Source organism: Mastomys coucha, unplaced genomic scaffold (assembly GCF_008632895.1).
Source record: "Mastomys coucha isolate ucsf_1 unplaced genomic scaffold, UCSF_Mcou_1 pScaffold15, whole genome shotgun sequence".
Classification (NCBI taxonomy): domain Eukaryota; kingdom Metazoa; phylum Chordata; class Mammalia; order Rodentia; family Muridae; genus Mastomys; species Mastomys coucha.
The window spans coordinates 113195009-113209528 of NW_022196897.1; the positions used below are offsets into that span (position 1 = coordinate 113195009).

General features: G+C 46.6%; 1 long non-coding RNA gene across 1 annotated transcript in view; it reads right to left on the reverse strand.

The window, feature by feature from the left end:
• Nucleotides 1–3484: 3484 nt before the first annotated feature.
• LOC116090888 overlaps nucleotides 3485–14520 on the reverse strand; it is a 20613-nt gene continuing 9577 nt past the window's right edge. The window contains exon 3 of the long non-coding RNA XR_004118840.1: nucleotides 3485–4141. This is a non-coding gene — a long non-coding RNA (uncharacterized LOC116090888). The remainder of the gene's footprint in view (nucleotides 4142–14520) is intronic.

Here is a 14520-nt window from a genome sequence, read left to right on the forward strand (position 1 = left end):
CTTTATTTTTAAACAAGTATCACACCCCAGTAACTGCCATTTATATCACACCACTACTTTTTTTTTTTCATACATACACTAAAGTTAAACTCTGTCCCTAGCTGAAAGGGAAGTGGCCTTTCTCAACCTCCAGCTCAGATTCTGAACTTGACCTCCACCTACCCCAGCTATCACTACTGTTCCGGGTCTCCCTCTTGTGTGTGTGTAGGGTCCCTCCCACTTTCCCTGGGCACAGCCTTATTCCATTTCCTACAAGAAATACATTTCTGGACATATTTTTCAAAAGCAAGACTCCATGCCCATAAGCTTGTAGGTGAAAGCCAACTGCTTATGGGAAAGGACCAGAGGTTTGAAGTAGGAAGAGCCTCTCTGTTCTGTTGTGAGCCTCTCTTTGAATACCTGTGAGTGAGAGCCTCTGCTAAATCTCCAGGTCCCCAGGTCAAGGCCTCAGACAAGATAAACTGTGAGATCCTCAGGGCTCTTCCCCTATACCCTCACCTTGGGCAACTTACAACTTGTTAGCCCTGCTGGATCCTGAGAGTGTCCCTTCCTGCTAAGGAAGGTTAGTGGAGACAAACCCAAGCAAGCTGGTCACAGAAAGCCACCATCAGCTGGATATAAGATGGCCAACTAGCAAATCCAATTGAAGTTCATTAGCAATTTCTAAGGGAGTACATACTGACTATAAGACCCCCACAAAGGTGCTGTTGACTATACAATGTCTTTGCCTGGCTTTGAGGGTCCTTGCTTTTGCTTCTTTCAAACCTTTGTTGCTAAGTCCTCCATATTTGGGCTAATGACTTGAGGGGAAAGTACTGGTACACTCAGGAAGGTATGGCAGTTCCAGTTCCCACAGGATAAAGAGGGGAGCCTCTAAATCCTGAGTGGGGGGGGGGTAATTAGGCAGTCATCTTGGCCAACATCAAGGAAATCTGCTCCCATCTTGGTGACCCTCTCATCTCACCCAGAGCCCTGTGCTTGATGCTCACCTTCCAGACCATATTCTACCCGAATCTATCTATCATCTTCTTCCCCAATGCAGACTGCCCCGAGTGTTAGCCCAAGGCTTGAGTGTAAGGGGCAGGGGACTCAGCTTTGCCTGAGCCTAGCAATGAAGGAAGCATGAGAATGATCCCGTTTGAATAGAAACCTTCCTGGCTGTGTAGATGGATCTGGTTTCACTTTCAGCTGAGCATTCCCAGTCTGCACTGGGCCACTTGCTAATGATCCAGACAGCTCATATTTATAAAAACCCAGGGCCATAGTTAGGGTTCTAGAAAGACATGGACGACGAGCTCTAGTCAATAATCCACTGCAGTGCCCTCAAGTCTTCCTAGAAGCACACTAGTGTCTAGGGTCTAAGGTGGGTCTGGGCCTTTTGTTAAACTATTTGGTAGCCTATGGTATCTTTCTCCAAGGAAGGAACTGAGAGGTTATGTGTAGCATGAGTCAGGAAGAGGTCACCTCTCTCTCTCTCTCTCTCTCTCTCTCTCTCTCTCTCTCTCTCTCTCTCTCTCTCTCTCTCGCAAAGGGCAGGAGAGAACAGGTTTGGGGAGAGGGGCATGCTAAGAAAAGTATTTGTGGAGCAAGAACTGCCAACAAACAACAGCAGGTACAATTTGGTTTGGGGGCTTCAAGTAAGGTAACTTCCAGTTTACTGGTGGTGTTCTAGGCTCAGAAGAACAAGGGAGTTGTCTGAGTCCACACTGAGTGGTGTTCAGCATTCAACCAGACTGATGCTGCCCTGTAAAGCTTGTGATCAATGCTCCCAAAAGGCCACCCCCAGTCTCCCAAATTCAGTCTTAGTGGTCATCTGAGACATGGCCCTGGCACTTGTTCCCTGAGGCACCCCACCCACTAGTGGGACTCTGGACCTTTCAATTTCCATCTTAGGAGCTCAAGGAAGTTGGAAGGTCATCATGCTCACATGGACAGAGAAGCTTTTTGCAGGTCTGAAAGCGAGCTCCGTTGGGTGGACTCTTAACCCAAGGGATTTTATTTATCAACAGTTGCCCATGGCTACAGGTTTCACTGTATAGTGTGAAGGTTGAAGGCCCCTGAGGCATGTATGGCTTAATGGCTGTCCCAGCTGCCTTGGCCTTAGAGGTGAGGGGAGTAGGAATTATCACCAACATTGCAGTAGACACTTGGCTTGTATGATATTTCTTAATACCCAGAGCTGTTTTGTCTGCCATTACCCTACCACCCAATTCACAGTGTGTGATAACATGCCCAGGTTACACGTGGGTAACTAGGCATCTTGGATCCAAAAGGCTCTGTCCCTAATGCCTCTGGGGATGCTGCACAAAATCCACAATTTGGAGACTGGAAGTTATGGCTGGTTCTCAGAATGCTATCTTTTGAAAGACTCAGGGGGTGCTGTGTGCTCAGCTGCCTCCAAGGACAAAGGGCTTCACCCATTTTTTCTTTGCCTAGCTTCTTCTATGCCCACATTTTCTAGTACCAGAGAAACATGGTCCTCCGCCACTGAGGAAACTGTCACCAGGCTTCTAAGGTGGGGGTTGGCATTGTCTGGGTGAGTCAGAATCTGCATGGAGGGTGGAGGGCATTTGAGTAAAGTCCCCGTTCCCTTGAAGAGTAGCATCCAAAAGGTATTTGACATGAACATTGACCTGGCTACCACCTTCTTCAGGGTGGGTCTACACAAAGCACTTCCTGGTCATTGTAGAGCAAACCATGAAGGGTGGTGTCTGAGTTGGCTCAGCCTTTTCACCTCCTGTTACTGTCACCTGGGAGAGGGTCAGTCAAGCTTCAACACCCAAGTAAGGGACAGGACAAGCATTCAGATCCCAGCACATGGTGCAGGTGACTCGCCACCAGTCCTTCTACAGCAAGGCTGTGAATTGAGGGCTGCCTGTGCAGTGGGGGCTCTGTTGCTGAATATTCTGTAGTGGAATCTCTGGGCCTGTCCTGCAGATAAGGCAACAAACTGAATACAGACCCTACTCTCAAAACCTCCTCAACCCAAAATCTGTCGGTGCTTCCCAACGGGGAGCCATGGAGCAATGTAGACCTCTGCTTTTAAAGCTTGCCATGTGATTCAGGAGATAGCTATCAGTCAGACAAACCGCAGAGTACTCTTTAGTGTGGGGTGCAGAGAGTCCCACGAGTATCCACTAGCAGAGACTATCCAGTCCTAGGTTTGGGCAACTCTTGGGAGGAAGTGCCCTTCAGTTGGCAGGCAGCAGCTCACCAAGTAGGGGAAAGACTGCGCATGGGAGCCAAATGCCACAGATCTCTGGCCGTTTCTTGGAGATGGAACAGTGCTACCACCTTACATTACAGGGCTCAGAGCTCATAAAAGGAGACAGTGAGCAGGCAGAATATATCCAGCCATGGGAATCTGGGGCACCACGGAACATGAGTCCTGGAGAGTTGATGCAGGCAGGAGTGGGTAAGAAGCCTATGAGGACTTCCTGAATCAGATGAGCCCTGAGGAAGGAGAGAGGACAAGGGAGTGGTGGCTAGAAAACCCGGAGGCAGAAAGCCTTTAATTCTTGTGGGCAGTGTGAGGCTCTAGGGCAGAGCAGGACAGAACCAGGGTTGGGGGCAAGAGGCAGGACATATGCACACGTGGTTGTCTCCATCTGTTCAACCCTTCAAAAAGAAACTTCACTTCCTCCCTGCTCATACAGAACCCATCCCCTCTGCCCTAGGCAGGGACCTCAGGTGCAACTCTGCTGGGCATTTAAAGTTGTCAAAGCCTCAGGAAATATCAGTGTTGGGTCCCTTTCACTGTGGGAGCATTTTTGATAGCCCTCAGATCACCTTGGTTGCAACAGGGTGAGATGCTAAATGGCTGGGTAAATGCTAAAATTTAGCAGGTGCTTGGAGAATGACCTAGGCTTTTGATTTTTCTGAAACTCACATTTCTACCTGAGGCTACCTCCATTGGCCATCCTGCCCCAGGGTTGGCAGAGGAAACACATAGACAAACACGCACGCACACACACACACACACACACACACACAGAGAGAGAGAGAGAGAGAGAGAGAGAGAGAGAGAGAGAGAGTCTCATGAAGGACTGGGAAGGAAGGAAAAACCCTCTGTACATCATGCTGCTGACTGCAGCAGTGGATGCTGTTCAACTGTGGATCTTCTTAGCATTCCTGTTTTCTTCTGAAAGAAAAAAAAATTAGATCTATACTTAGAGAAATAGAAAAAAGGACGTTTGACTAACACTCCCTGATTCTTCCCATTCAGAGCAGCTATTTTCATTTCTACAGATTGTTCCCTAGAACTCACATAGAGGGGAGAGTAGTTCTCCAACCTTTTTTTAAAAAAAAATATTTATTTATTTATTTATTTATTTATTTATTTAATGTATACGAGTACACTGTTGCTGTCTTCAGACACACCAGAAGAGGGCATCTGATCCCATTACAGATGGTTGTGAGCCAGCATGTGGTTGCTAGGAATTGAACTCAGGACCTCTGGAAGAGTAGTCAGTGCTCTTAACCACTGAGCCATTTCTCCAGCTTCAGTTCTCCAACCTTTTACACCCATGGAGTGACATGTCCATTCAATCAGCCTCAAGTAACTTTCTCAAGCGCTATAGTCAAGCTATGGGTGCCTAGGGAGCCAAGCTAGATAGGCAGGTGGCTGTGGGGACTGCAGTGGCAATGATGATATGGTAGTTTGAATGGACATGGTCCCCATAGGCTCATAGGGACTGGCACTATTGAGAGGTGTGGCCTTATTGGAGTAGGAAGTGTGTCACTGGGGGTGGGCTTTGAGGTCTCAGATGTTCAAGCCAGACCTAGTGTGACATTCTTTTTCTGCTGCCTGCCGATCCAGATATAAAATTCTCAGTTCCTTCTCCAGCACCATGTCTGCCTGTGTACTGCCATACTTCTTGCCATGGACAATAATGGACTAACCTTCTGAACTGAAATCCAGCTCCAGTTAAATGTTTTCCACAATTAAACTGTAAGAGTTGTTGTGGTCATGGTGTCTCTTCACAGCGAGAGAAACCATAACTAAGATGGATGGTGAAGCCATCCCTCCCTCATTCCGCTCATCAGAGTATGTATGTGTGGTTGATCTTGAAGCCCTTTCCAAGGCTAATATGGGCTCCTCTGAAGGAGCAGTCATGTCAAGTGTCAATACTTCTTCAGTTCATGGAATGGCTGGCCAGTGCTGATATACTCAGAATAGAACTAAAGACATTGGGAGATTGGCAGGGACATGCTGGAGATATAGCCCAGTAAACTAGGTATAATAGCGTATACCTTTAACCCAGGCAGTTAGGAGGCAGAGGTTGGAGGATCAGGAGTTCAAGGTCATCCTATGTTATTCTCAGGCATATTGAGTTTGGAGCCAGCCCGGGCTATCTAAGACTCTTTCTTAAAGAAAGGAAAGAAGAAATGGGGGAGGAAAGAAGGAAGGAAGGAAAGGGAAAATAAAAAAGAAACAAGAAAGGGGGCAGAGTAAAGAGATGGTACCAGCATAGATGTTCCTGAATTTGACCCTAGAGATCAGGAACATCATGAGATCAGAAATCACAGTGACACCTCAGACAAACTAAGCTGACAAATTGCTGCAGAGATGCATGGGATGTGTATGCTCAGCTGGGGACCTGGTCCAGGGTTTCAGCAAATGGGCTCTTACTCAAAACCAAGGGACCCTGGACAGAAGGGCACAAGGGAAAGAAAGTAGGAAGAAAAAAATCCACATACAGATGGGCTTTGGGGAAGCCCAACGATGCTCAGGCATCACAGCTGGGCACTCCTGACTTCCCAAACCTGCTACCCTGACACAAAGTGTTGCATGCCTTTGTCCTTTGTAGGGCCTGAGGAAGAGGAAGAAATCTTTTTTCCCCTACCCTGGGGTGTTGACCTATGATTCAGAGTAGCTGATCCTTGAAAGGAAGGGAGGGAGGGACCTCACCACCGCCCTACCTGGATGATGGAGAAGGCTCCCAGAAAGGGGTGCTGCTCCTCATGGGTGTGTAAAAAACAAACCCAGCTCAGGAGGGTGACAGTAGCCCTTCAACTGACTAATCCAACCTGTCTGGGGAGTTTGCCTGAGGGAAGACCTGGTTATGGTATTACAAATGTGACTCAGATCCACCCCTATCTCTGTATCAACATTCCAGAACCCACCACCTGCCCAAATCACTTCCTTTCCCAAACTCAAGAAGAAGAAAAAAAGTCCAGGATCCTGGCTTTACCAGGTTCCTGGGACATATTGGCTCCCCTTTCTCCTGCCCACCATTCCTTCACAATCAGTTGTTCCTTATATGGGACCTGAGTCCAATTTAATCAGTATAGGATAGTCACCAGATACAGGAAGTCTGTGTCCAATGGAAACACCATGCTGAAATCGGAAGAGACACAATGGGCATTCATCATCCATGAGACAGTATGGTAGGGCATAAGAAAGTTTTTTTTTTTTTCAGTCACATGAAGTAAATCTTCAAAATTTTTGAGAATTATTTTTTTGGGAATTTTATACAACATATTTTGATCATATTTACCTACAACTTCTCTGCCTAATTCCTCTCAGATCCATCTCCTGTAAGAAAAAATTCTCTCCCATACTTAGTTTATTTTATGCCTCTAATATATATGTGTGTTTCAGCATCTTATCAAGTCCAGGCATTTACTCAAAATATACATCTAGGACAGCTCTGGAGAAGCAACTCACAGATGCTCCAATCTACTCTCACACACAGTGGCTTCTACTGGACCTGCTGGAGAGGCAACTCACAGATGCTCCAATCTACGCTCACACACAGTGGCTTCTACTGGACCTGCTCCTTCTTACCCACAGATGGTTCCACAGACTCTGGACAGCAAGGAAACAACCCACACTCCTAAAACTGGACCAACATCTCATCCTCATTTTCTTAGCTTCCTCAGGTACCCCAAAGTCACCCCCAAAGTCAGCAGGAAGTAGGTAAAGATCACAACAACCCTATTTCTGCATCACCATCACCTCCTTCTACTTTCCTCTTTTTTAATTAAACCAAAATGGAGGAATGTTAGCATTCCTTCTAGACCCCACCCAACACTTACCTGGCAACAGCCAGGCAGGCCTGGCTTGCTATAAAAGGGGTTCTCTCTCTCTCTCTCTCTCTCTCTCTCTCTCTCTCTCTCTCTCTCTCTCTCTCTCTCTCTCTCTCTCTCTCTCTGTAGTAATGGTGAGAAGAAGGCACTCCCCACTTGCAGCCTGCTGACCTTGGTGGTCGGTCCCCTCGTCTTGCTTGCTGGGTTGGATGGATGTGATCAGCAGACCTTCCTTTCTCCCATTCTCACAGAGCTCCAACCTCTATGGTGCAGGAGGCATGGTTGACAGATGGCTGTAAGGCTGAGATGGAGTGGGGTGGGGATGGGGGCCCTCCTTGGTCCCAGAGGCTCCAGCTCGCAAGCACACCTTGTTCTTTGGTTTTTGGGATTCCTTTAAGCCATGCATAGTTATAACCCTCTTGCCTTAGGCTTTTCCCCCCACAAGTAAGAGTTGACCATTTAGGCACCAAGCAGACCGTCCCACTGTTGTCTCGTGGCCACTGCCCTTGTTGTGTTTCATGTTGAGTCCAAAACAGATACTCATTTATTAGCCTCAGGTGACAGAATGAACTCAAGACTCTGTCAGTCATTTATGCACTGCTTATACAAATTATTTAATGTCTCTGTCTCAGTTTCTTTTGCCTATAATACTGATAGTAATCTGTCTCCCACAGGCCCTTTGTGCCTGGCACAAGTAAACTCCAAGATGCGGGGGACATGGCTCAGGGGGCAAAGTGCTTGCTGATGATGTGTATGTTTCCAGCGCCCATGTGAAAGTGGCAGCATACAGTGTAACCCTAATGCTTTGAGGTGGGGTGCAGAGACAGGTGCACCCCAAGGGTTTCCTTACAGGCCAGTCTGGCTGAGATGGGAAGCTCCAGGTTTAGAGAGAGACACTGTCTCAAAGAAGGAAGTGAAGAACAACAGAAAAAGACACTGGAAGGAAGGTGACTTTTTAGGCCTCTGTCACTGCATGCTTGGGCACACACTTGTACACATGCATGCACACATATATACCATACCTACATACCATGTGTATACATATACACATATAAAAAAAAAACCCAAAATGTGGGAAATGACCTTAGCATTAACAGCGTTCATGCACCCTGGGACTCTTAGTCAGGGTTTCTATTCCTGCACAAATATCATGACCAAGAAGCAAGTTAGGGAGGAAAGGGTTTATTCAACTTATACTTTCACACTGCTATTCATCACCAAAGGAGGTCAAGACTGGAATTCAAGAAGGCCAGGAAGCAGAAGCTGATGCAGAGGCCATGGAGGGATGTTCCTTACTGGCTTGCTTTCCCTGGCTTGCTCAGATTGCTTTCTTATAGAATCCAGGACTATCAGCCCAGGGACGGCACTACCTACAATGGCCCAGACCCTTCCTGATCGACCACTAATTGAGAAAATGCCTTGCAGCTGGACCTAATGGAGACATTTCCTCAAGGGAGGCTCTTCTCTGTGATAACTCTAGCTTGTGTCAAGTTGGCACACAAAAACCAGCCAGTCCAGAGTCATATGTCATCATGTGTTAGTGCACATTGACCCCTCCCTGCATGGATAAAGCCTCCGTTACAGGACATCCTGGCTCTCACCCATACACCAGCTTCCCTGCTCACTTTAGGAGGTTCCTCCAGGCCTGAAGCCATTTCTGTTCTTTCTCCTTTGACTAGTGGGAGCTCTTGTTCTGGTCTCTACAGGGACAGTCACACCATGACTGGGAACAGAAAGAAAGGTCATAGTAGGCTGCCAGCTTCCATGCATAGTCACAATGGCAAGAAGACCAGGTCCCACTTCTCTACCATCCTGGATAACAGTGCCTTCTTCTAGTGGTATCCCTGGAATGAGCCAGGGCTCTGCACCACGTAGCCACAGAACACTAACTTAGAAGCATCCCAGAATGCCAGGCTCAGAAAGTGCCTTGAGAGTGGCCCTAAGCTGCCCACTCTCCCCAGATTGTCTAATGAGCATAATTGATCAGTTCTGTTCACTTTGGATATTCCCACGCTGGTGACTCAGAAACCATTGGCCAAACCAGGAACTGACAACAGGCTATAGTGGAAGCTGGAGTCTTTTTCCAGGACCGTCATAGTGGTCTGGACCCAGTCAGCAGCTAAGAGCACCATGGCAGCCTGCAAGTCAGCAGTCACAGTGACTCCATCCTACCCGCAAAGCCATTGGACAGACAAGAGTCAGAACCCTTTGTTACTTTAAGCTCCAAAAGAAAGCAAGCTCTCAGGCACAGCAGGCTCAAAATGCCAGCAAGCTGGAGCTGTCAAGGCAGCTGATGGCTCATGCCTATAATACCAGATACTCAGCACATGAGGTGGAAGGATCAGGGGTTCAAGGCCTTCATGGGTAACTTAGCAAGACCATGTCTCAAAAAGGAGTGTAGACGTAGGGCATTTGCCCAGCTCATGAGGTCCTGGGTTCAATCCCCAGAACTATAAAGAAAAAGAAGAGGGAGGAGGACTCATGCCCACTCTCAGGGTCTCAAAGCTGTGACACTATAATCCTGTCTCTGCTTCCATGGCTGTATCTGTTAAGGCAGGCACTAGGCCCACCCTCAGAAGGTATTTCTGGCGGGGTATCCAGATGTGTTACTTGGAGAAACCATGTCTACCTTCTATTTTCTTTTACATAGGAAACCCAACTCCATATGAACAGAAATCCTACAGGATGCAACTCGGGGATTAGAACTATTGAAGTCTCAAACACTGAGAACAAACATTTGGTTTTATTTTTTAGTTAAAAACTTGTTTATTGGGTTACAAAGAGTTAAGTTTCGTAATGCATTTTCAAACATAATTTGTTTTGTTGTTCCTCTTCCCATGTCTTCCACATTCTCCCTGCACCCCCATGCACCACACCCTCTCTGCATCCCATCCCATGCACCACACCCTTCCTGCACCCCCTTGCACCACACACTCCCTGTACCCCCTTGCACCACACACTCCCTGCATCCCATGCACCACACCTCAGTAACCTCCTTTCGCTTCTCTTGTCACATGTGACCTTTGCCTTCCCCTCTCATGGTCCCCTAACTACTTTCATAGTCTGCATCTCTTATTATACACATACCCACATCTCTTATTACACACGTGTACACATTAAAGATTAGAATTCACAGAGGAGAGAGAACATGGGATCCATTTGAGACAGGGTCTCTTGATCATATAATTCTTTCTAGTTGCAACCACTTTCTTACAGATTTTATAACTTTCTTTTTCTTGACTGTCAAGTAAAACTCTGTTTTGTACATATGCCGCATTTTCATTCTCTGCTTCTCTGTTGATGCGTGTTGAGGCTGCTTCCATCTTCTTGCAACTGTGAAGAGTACAGTCGTAGACACAAATATCTCTGTGGTACAGAACTCTTTGTGTAGATGCCGAGGATCTGAACACCTGGCCATATGGCTTTCTTTTCCTTCCCTCCCTCCTTTCTTCCTTTTTTTTTTTTTTTTTTTTTTTTTTTTTTTTTTTTTTTTTTTTTTTTTTTTTTTTTTTTGTTATTGTTTCAAGACAGGGTCTCTCTGTGTAACCTTGGCTATCCTAGAACTAACTCTGGCCTCAAACTCACAGAGATCCACTTGCCTCTGCCTCCTGAGTGCTGGGATTCAAGGTGTGTGCTCCACCCATCTCTGCCTGGTCTTCTTTTAGAACACTTTGAAGCTATTCTGTACTGCCTGAATGAAGGAGAGCTGTGCCCCCTAGTGGCAGTTCGAAGTATAGCACCTTCATTCAATCTGGAAGGAAAATTACCCGAAATTCCTTATGCTCAACCTTTTTCTTTCTTAGAGACAATAAAGACCCAGTGTGAACTGCATCCTAGCCTCTTGCTCTGATGCAGTCTCTCAGGAACTTGGGAGAATTCTCTGAAAGTCTTCTCTCCCTAACCTGCACCTTCTGTAGAGAGAATTCTGAGACTTCCTCTATTGCCTGGATTTCCGTCTTTATGCTCCTCCCACCAGATTGGAACCAGTTCTGGATCGGCATGGGGCTTTTGTGAAGGCTTTTATGTTCTTAGGGCTGAGGAATAAACATGTGCTGGAAGAATTCAATCTGAGACAAAATTCTTAGATGACACTGAGTTTCAACATACTATGAAGGTCTCTGGCCGCTTTTGGGCTGACATAAGCATTTTCTGAGGACAAACTCTTCCCTAGGCTGAGAGACTAAGAATGAAGGTGTAGAACCTCTCAGCTCTTTGGGTTCCGTTTCCTGCCTCTAACACAGCCTACTCCATTGGGTGAGCAGTTGTTTCTGCCGTGGGCGTGGCTTGGGCTAGGATAATCCTGTAGATAGATGGTCCAGGGCTGTGTGATTGTCTGCCTGGGAGGAGGAATATGTGATAGCAGAGTAGGTTCCCTAATTATATCATGTTGTCTGCTTTTTGAGCAGGAAGCCAATCAAACTCTACTGGTTTCCTTGGCTCAAACCAGCCCCTGCTTCTGGGACTGACAATTCTATTAGCTAAGAAAACCTTTAAGTTACTACTAATGCCCCACTCCTTACCTACTAAATGCCGGCTCCTCTCCTCATTAGAAACTCCTTGTTAGATGTCCTTCTGTCAACGGACAAGCAGACTTCTCTAACAGCAATCTCTTCGAAGAGATAGTTCCTCAGAGATGAACCCTTTTGTTGTTGTTGTTGCTTTGTTTTGTTTTGTTTTTGAGACAGGGCCTCACTATTGTAGTCCTGGCTTGCCTGAAACTCACTATATAGACCAGGTTAGCCTTAAATTCACAGTTCCTCCTGCTTCTGCCTCCCAAGGGCTGGGATTAAAAGAGTATACATCACATCAACTAAGAGAGATGTTCTCTTAAATCTGGCTACCTTCTGACCTCTTCCGGATGATGTAAAACAAGCCCTGCCCTCCTGCCTCCTGACTGTCGGGGGCCCTGGCCGTACCTAACTCAGGCCAGCCTTACCAGCACAGCCCCTAGAGAACTCCGGCGCTCTTTGGTCAGCTCTTGGGAGTCACCTCATGTCAAAAGTAAAGTATGAGGTGGGACGGGGATTGTCCTCTAAAAGACACCATTGTTAATGGGGTTTAGGGTCAGAGCCTGGGCTTCAGGAAGTTTCTTGCCTACCTGTCTCCAATATGCCAATCACAGAGATAAGAAATAGTTAAAAAGTAGAGAAAAGAGATCTAGTCAATGTACATCACTGGGAAAGCAAACACAGAGGTCCTGTGTCCAACAAGCCCGTCTTCAGGGTCCAGACATGAGGTTTACGATTTGTTTGTTTGTTTGTTTTGGCTTTTGTTTGTTTGTTTGTTTGTTTTTCGAGACAGGGTTTCTCTGTATAGCCCTGCCTGGCTGTCCTGGAACTCACTCTGTAGACCAAGCTGGCCTCGAACTCAGAAATCCTTCTGCCTCTGCCTCCCAAGTGCTGGGATTAAAGGCGTGTGCCACCACCACTCAGCTTGAGGTGTAGTTTTAAACAGAGAGCAAGAATTGTACAAAAGCAAGCTGTTGGTGGCTGGGGAAATGGCTCAGTAGTTAGAGTCTCTTGCTGCGCTTAGAGATGGGCAATGGTGGGGATTTGGGTCCAAGCACCAATGTTAACCTCTATGACTCCAGCTTCAGGGTATCCAATCCCCTCTTGCATGTGGAACAGTACAGGGGCGGTGGCCACCAGAAAGAAAATAGTGGTACGGCCTGCTCAGTGCCCAAATGGTCAGTTCTTACTTGTGGGGAGAAGGCCTAAGGCAAGAGGGTTATAACTATGCATGGTCAAAAAAAAAAAAAAAAGCTGAAGAGCAAGGTGTGCTTGCCAGCTGGAGCCTCTGGGACCAAGGAGGGCCCCCATCCCCACCCCACTCCATCTCAGCCTTACAGCCATCTCTGTCAACCATGCCTCCTGCACGATAGAGGTTGGAGCTCTGTGAGAATGGGAGAAAGGAAGGTCTGCTGATCACATCCATCCAACCCAGCAAGCAAGACGAGGGGACCGACCACCAAGGTCAGCAGGCTGCAAGTAGGCAGTGCCTTCCTCTCACCATTACAACAGAGAGAGAGAGAGAGAGAGAGAGAGAGAGAGAGAGAGAGAGAGAGAGAGAGAGAGAGAGAGAGAGAGAGAGAGAGGAAATTGGAGCAATGGCTCATTGTGGTCTCCTACCCCCCTTTGCTTGGGAGCGACTTGGTTTCTGTATGCAGCCCTGACAGGCTGGATGCTGGGGCTGGACACCTGTTTTGTGGAACACTGACTGCTGCTCCTTAGATCAAAGACTGAGCAGTCCTCATGTTTATGTTAAAAGTTTGCTGGATCTTCCTTTCAAGATCCTCCTCCAGTCTGGTATTTATGGATTTTCCTGTGTTTATGTTAGATGGGCAGGTTTCGATTTCCCCTGGGTCTCGTTCCTGAGTGTGACTATTTAAACTGAGTGTTCCAGTAAATACACAGACCTCTCTCAATGCAGCTACCTGGCGTCTGTGTCTTTTCTTTCTCTCTTACCCACTTGTGTTCACAGGTACCCAAAAATCTCCAGTCCAAGAAGCACCCGACACAAGTGAGGGTCAGCGGGCTAGACCCTCCACAGCTCATGGATAAAGAGCATGTATTGTTTTTGCAGAGGTCCTGAGTTTGAGTCCCAGCATCTACAGTCAAGCTGCTTACAGTCTCTTGAAACTGTAGTCCCAAGGGATGCAACACCCTCTTCTGGTCTTCTTGTCTGCCTGCACCCATGTATTTTCTTGTTCATTTATTTTTTTTTAATTAGAGTCTTCTTTTTAGACTAGGTTGGCTTTGAAGTCTTGATTCTCCTGCCTCAGTCTCCCAAATGTTGGGATTACCCCAGGCTCAGCTCAAACAAGTGGATTAAGCTTTTTGTTGAGGTATGCAACTAAATTCCTCTTTTTACTCTCTACAGATGTTCTCCTGGAACCAGTGAGAAAAAAGTCCTTACATCCAAGCCTAAGGACTTGAGTTCGATTCCCAGGACCCACATGCTTTTGTGTGTGTGTGTGTGTGTGTGTGTGTGTGTGCACCATATCAACTAAGAGAGATAAAATCTTAAATAAAATAAATATTTTGCTGGGCGGTGGTGGTGCACACCTTTAATCCCAGCACTTGGAAGGCAGAGGCAGGCAGATTTCTGAGTTTGAGGCCAGCCTGGTCTACACAGTGAGTTCCAGAGCAGCCAGGGCCACACAGAGAAACCTTGTCTCAAAAAACCAAAAAAAAATAAAAATAAAAATAAAAATAAAATAATAATAATAAAATAAAATTTTTGGTAGACAGAAAGAGATCCATAGCAGCTCTACTTTTAAAAAGGCAAAATTTCTCATGATCTATCTCCAGAATAACAAAATCTCTACTAAATTCTCCATCGTTGTATGTAATATAATCATATATTTTAGGTTGATGCAAAAGTCACATGGGAATGCAAAGGATCCAAAGTAGCTAAGATAATCTGCCACGCACACTTGCGTGATGGCGGTATTTGAGGCGAAAACTTCAAGGAAAGTCAGCCTCCTGC